At 40.6% G+C, this 6,058-nt stretch overlaps 1 pseudogene; it reads right to left on the minus strand.

The window, feature by feature from the left end:
• Positions 1-323: 323 nt before the first annotated feature.
• On the minus strand, positions 324-5,826 carry LOC114889501 (annotated as a pseudogene).
• Between the last annotated feature and the right edge of the window lie 232 nt (positions 5,827-6,058).

Raw genomic sequence — 6,058 nt, forward strand, 5'->3', positions numbered from 1 at the left:
CACACACACACACACACACACACACACACACACACACACACACACACTTCTTTTGTGGTGTTGTTGATCTATCCTGCAAGTTTACTTACACTTTTCTCCTACCCGCACTCCAAGCTTACTCTAAATCTTGCCCAGTAATTCCTTGACTTAGGGTGGCTGGAAAAAAATCAAGAGCATTAACTTTTTTTCTGCAAAAAGCTTTATTATTTACATTTGGTTCACAGCTTGGGAGAAGGCCCCAGGGTGGTTAAAAAGCTGCCTAGTGGCTGCAGAGAGAGGCTTCAGGCAGAAGCCCTGACACCAGAGGGGTGCCAGAGGGGTCCTCAAGGGCCGCTGGTCTGAGGAGGTTCCTCTTCGTGCTCGAGGTTGAGCCTGTTGAGCAGATACTTTCCCAGCCCAGCCTGGGGGCCACCAGCTTGCGGAGATTAGTCAGGTGGGCGCCATCTTCTTGATGAGTTTCACCTGCTCACCCCCGGAAGTGGCTCTCCAGGAAGTCAGAGAGCTGGGAGTCTGCGCAGGCAGAACTTAGGGCGTGCAGATCCAACATGGCCCGGTTCAGGTTCTTCTCCATGACCACGGTGGCTTCCATAGCGTCTGCGGTTTTACTCCACTCATGTTGGAACGGCTTCTGCACTGTATGTCCTGGAAGAGGGCCCAGCTGCCGTGCTGGTTTTGTATCTTCAAGAGATGTATGTTTTGTATCTCCAACTTGCTGAAGAAGTGGTCCACGTCTTCCCGAGCCACATCGTTGTGGTCGAAATAGAAGCCCAGAGAGAGGTAGGTGTAGGGGGCCTGCAGATGCATGTTGACCAGGCAGTTCACTGCGGCCTCCACCTCGGTGGAATAATTCTGAGGAATCTTGGGAGGTCATGGTTGATCGACAATAGGGAGCTAAGCTCAAAAAACAGTGTTGGCTGGTCCTGGAAGCTGAAGGCGGCTGAGTGGTTGGTTCCAAAGGTTGCGATTGGAAAGGAGGTTGGAGGGTGGTCGGAGGCTGGAAGCAGGGGCGTCCCTGGGTCTGTTTCGTCTAAACACTGTTGAAGCAAGAGACAGATCTTCCGGGCCACCAGGCCGCACTGCCAAGAGTATTAACTTTTTAACTCAGGTCCCCTCATCAGGTAATCCCAAACAGCTGTCCGTTATTTTGCATCAATTTGATCATTTCCTATGGTATTGAAATTTTGTCTTAGTGGCCTTGCATGGAGAATTTCTTGAGCTAAAGACTGACTATTCACCTTTGTATCTGTAGCATCTGGGCTCAGTTCCTGGTACCTCCCAGATTCTCAGTGACTATTTGTTGAATAAGGTGTCCATATAAGCACGTTTTCCATTCACCCCTGCCTCTGATTCGAATCCTTTCTTTGCACATCCTCATATGCAGCTTAATTTATATGAGAGAGAAAGGTATGGCCTACATGATGTTGGACTATCTCACTGTGCAATCTTGGTAGTTCAGTGTTTCATTTGTCCGTTGGGGTGTAATAAGCAATGTCAAAACTTGGTGGCTTAAAACAACAATGATTTTGCAATTTGGATAGGGTTTGATTGAGCTAAGCTCTGCTCCATGTGCTACCAGCTGGGGTGTTTTAACTGGGGCTGGAGGATATACTTCCCAAATGGCTCACTCACATAACTGGCAAGTTGGTACTGGCTGTTGGCTGGGAGCTCAACTGCCACTGTGAGCCAAAGGTCTTGATTATTTTCCGCAAGAGCCTCTCCACATGGATGCTTGGGCTTTCTTACAACATGATGGCTAGATTTCGAGATGTAGAAACAGCCCAGCCTTCTTAATACCTGGCTTAGAATACTCATAATATTTCTTTCTCTGCATTCTATTGGCCAATTTAGTCTTAGACTCAGAAGATACAAGGGGAAGGAATGTAAGTTGTACCTCTTTATGGGAGGAGCAGCTTGTACATATAGGGAGGGGCAGAATTATTGGGGGCCATCTTTGGAGAGTAACTTTAACTTTCTGCTGCCAAATTTCTTTATCTGTCAAATATGAAATTGAGAGAGGGCAACAATAACACATACATCATAGAGTTGCTACGAAAAGTATAGGAGATGACATATATATTGCATTTAGAATGATTCCTGGCACACAGTAAGTAGTTGATACATTTTAACTAATTAGGATAACTTTTGTTGCTATGAGAATGAAAAATTCCTGCACGACACTAAGTTGGAGAAGAACATACTTTTTCCTCCATGGAAGTTATGATATCTTCTCATAATTCCAGTTAGACGATTTTACTGGTTAGTATTTCCTTTCACAGCTTTAATTACCATATTCTCTTTGATTTGCTTCCTCTAGACTGATTTTTTTTTTTTTTAAAGATCTCAAATCAGTAGCCCTCAAATGAAAGGAATAACCCACAGTTCTGTAGTATAATGACTTGGTGTCTCTGTTGGAATCCTTTTTCTTTTTATACTTACTTGCAGGTATTTTTCTTACACTTTGAGAAAGCAGTCCTCTGTAGAGATAGAATGAATGATACAGGAATGACATGCCCTTGGAAACTGCTCCTGTTTCTCTCTTTGGAAACACGCGTGTGCAGAGTTAGTCCTTTAGGAAATTTACAGGTCAGCAGAGGTCATCAGCCAGATAAATCCAAAGAATAACCAGTGGGGGCGGATAAATTTCAAGCCAAGTAATCTCTGCATTAATGTAAGTAATTTTTTATTTCTACACCAGAGATGGGAATTGATGCTAAACAATATGAAACTACAATTATGTAAATTCACTATTTTTAGCCGTTGAAATGTTAGCTGAGTCAAACTTTTCATTCACCAGTGCATGGTGTCTTTGTAACTATCTTAATTTTATATATAAAGAAAGCAATCAGGTTTGTGCCATATTCTCATAACACTGCTAATTTCCGTTTTCTTTTGATTCTATGTCCAGACCTGTAATTTTTCCAAGTGATTAAGACCACAGGTTATTCCTTCTACAGCTGACATTTCCTTTCTGTGATTACTCATCTCTTTGGTTCTTTTAACAGCCATGTTTTATTAATGACCATTTACCGTGCAGTAATGAACTCTGTGTCATTTAGTTCTTCCGGAATTTTCTGATCCTTGATTACAGTGTAACATATTGCCTGATTAATTGCTCATCGTTGCTGTTTTTAGCTTCTGCGTGCACTAGTTAAGGTTATTTCTTCCCGTTTTGGCTTTTCTATCCCCTGAAGATCTTCATTTACAACAACCTTATTAGTTGTCTCCAACTTCTCCCACTTCCTTTTTGCATTCCCTGATAGCACAGAGCGTATACAGAATCCCTATGAACGGTTACCATTTACTCTTTTTTTTTTTTTAACATCCTTATTGGGGTATAATTGCTTTACAATGGTGTGTTAGTTTCTGCTTTATAACAAAGTGAATCAGTTATACATATACATATGTTCCCATATCTCTTCCCTCTTGCGTCTCCCTCCCTCCCACCCTCCCTATCCCACTCCTCCAGGTGGTCACAAAGCACCGAGCTGATATCCCTGTGCTATGCGGCTGCTTCCCACTAGCTATCTACCTTACATTTGGTAGTGTATATATGTCCATGCCTCTCTCTCGCTTTGTCACAGCTCACCCTTCCCCCTCCCCATATCCTCAAGTCCGCTCTCCAGTAGGTCTGTGTCTTTATTCCTGTCTTACCCCTAGGTTCTTCATGACATTTTTTTTTTCTTAAATTCCATATATATGTGTTAGCATACGGTATTTGTCTTTCTCTTTCTGACTTACTTCACTCACTCTGGGTCCATCCACCTCATTACAAATAGCTCAATGTCGTTTCTTTTTATGTCTGAGTAATATTCCATTGTATATATGTGCCACATCTTCTTTATCCATTCATCCGATGATGGACACTTAGGTTGTTTCCACCTCCGGGCTATTGTAAATAGAGCTGCAATGAATATTTTGGTACATGACTGTTTTTGAATTATGGTTTTCGCAGGGTATATGCCCAGTAGTGGGATTGCTGGGTCATATGGTAGTTCTATTTGTAGTTTTTTAAGGAACCTCCATACTGTTCTCCATAGTGGCTGTACCAATTCACATTCCCACCAGCAGTGCAGGAGTGTTCCCTTTTCTCCACACCTTCTCCAGCATTTATTGTTTCTAGATTTTTTGATGATGGCCATTCTGACTGGTGTGAGATGATATCTCATTGTAGTTTTGATTTGCATTTCCCTAATGATTAATGATGCTGAGCATTCTTTCATGTATTTGTTGGCAGTCTGTATATCTTCTTTGGAGAAATGTCTGTTTAGGTCTTCTGCCCATTTTTGGATTGGGTTGTTTGTTTTTTTGTTATTGAGCTGCATGAGCTGCTTTTAAATTTTGTTTCCATCTAGCACAGAAGTTCCCAGATTGTAGTGTAACTTAGAAGCACCTAGAGGGCTTTTTATTTTTTTATTTGATTTTTACATCTTTATTGGAGTATAATTGCTTTACAGTGGTGTGTTAGTTTCTGCTTTATAACAAAGTGAATCAGTTATACATATACATATGTTCCCATATCTCTTTCCTCTTGCGTCTCCCTCCCTCCCACCCTCCCTATCCCACCCCTCTAGGTGGTCACAAAGCACCGAGCTGATCTCCCTCTGCTATGTGGCTGCTTCCCACTAGCTATCTATTTTACGTTTGGTAGTGCTTTTTAAAACATAGATAGATTGCTGGGCCCCTCTCCCAGAGTAGGTCTGGGTGTGGACAGAGAATTCACATTTCTGACAAGTTCCCAGGGATGCTGATGTTGCCTCCCCAGGATCAAGCCTTGAGCACCGCTGGCATAGCAGATTAGCATAGCGGTTAAGAGACTAGGCTCTGGGTTTTGCTGATATGGGTTCAGATCACAGTTCTGCCACTTGACTTTCCAAATCACGTGACCTTGGGAAAGCTAAGGTCTCACAACTTAATCTTTGTAAACTGCAGTTTCCACATTTGTAAAATGGAAAGAGAACCAACCTTCTAAATTTGTAAGGATTAGGTGAATTGATCCATGGAAAGCACTGAGTACAGTGGCAAGATGTAAGCACTCAATAAAATGTTAGCTATTGGTATTTTTTAATCAGATGTGAGAAATTAATGTTCAAGCTCAATTACTAAAATTAAGAAAATGTGGCTCCTCTAACAAATTGGTCATTTATCTCTGGATCTTGATTTTTTTTATACTGCTGAGGTACAAATGCTATTTTATTTTATTTTATTTTTTTAAGATTGACCATGTGGACAGAGAGATTCAGTAGAAAGATCATGGGATTTGGAGTCAGGAAAATGCCTGGGTTCCAGTCTAGACTCTTGCTATTCCTAGCTTTGTGAGTCATAGCAATTTTCTTCATCTCTCTGATCCAAGTTTCCTCTAAATATCTTCTAAAGTGGTGATATAAATGGTAAGGACTGTTGTATGGATCAAATGAGCTAGATCATTTGAAAGTTTTTTTATTTTAATATTCAGTACAAGTATAGTTATTGTTATTTTTATTGAGAATAAAAGCATCTAGAGCAACTTTTTAAAAATTTTTTTATTGGGGTATAGTTGATTTACAATGTTGGGTTAGTTTCAGGTGTACAGCTAGAGCAATTTTTTATTGTACTTACTCATTAGCATCATGAAAATTTATCCTTCTGTAGAGTGACAGTTATGGAAAACCTTTTCCATTGTAATTATTTTGAGGTGGTGGTGACTCTAACTGGGAATTGCGGAATACTTAGATACCTGGATATGTTAGTTTCCATTAGTAACCTAGCCAGATTCCTTTATTATTGGCTGAAATGCTGGTTCATTTTTCAGACATCTTACCTGGAAGGAATTAACATCTGAATGACCATATTTCAAAATGATAAAAGAAAGAAGAAAAATTATGTTATATCTGATAATGATTGGACCAAAAGCATATTTAAGAAAGCTTTGCCCCCAATGGTGTGAGTTGCTGAGTTTTGATAATAGGTTTTAGATGAAAATCAGGGGCTTATTTTCAGTTTGGGACTGTAAGATTGCTTTCAGAAGAGGAAGGAAACTTCATTTAATCAAAGTTTTAATAATGTAGCACTAAACATTCTG

The sequence above is a fragment of the Monodon monoceros genome, unplaced genomic scaffold (genome assembly GCF_005190385.1).
Source record: "Monodon monoceros isolate NGI ecotype Baffin Bay Population unplaced genomic scaffold, NGI_Narwhal_1 Contig4933_ctg1, whole genome shotgun sequence".
Taxonomy (NCBI): Eukaryota; Metazoa; Chordata; class Mammalia; order Artiodactyla; family Monodontidae; genus Monodon; species Monodon monoceros.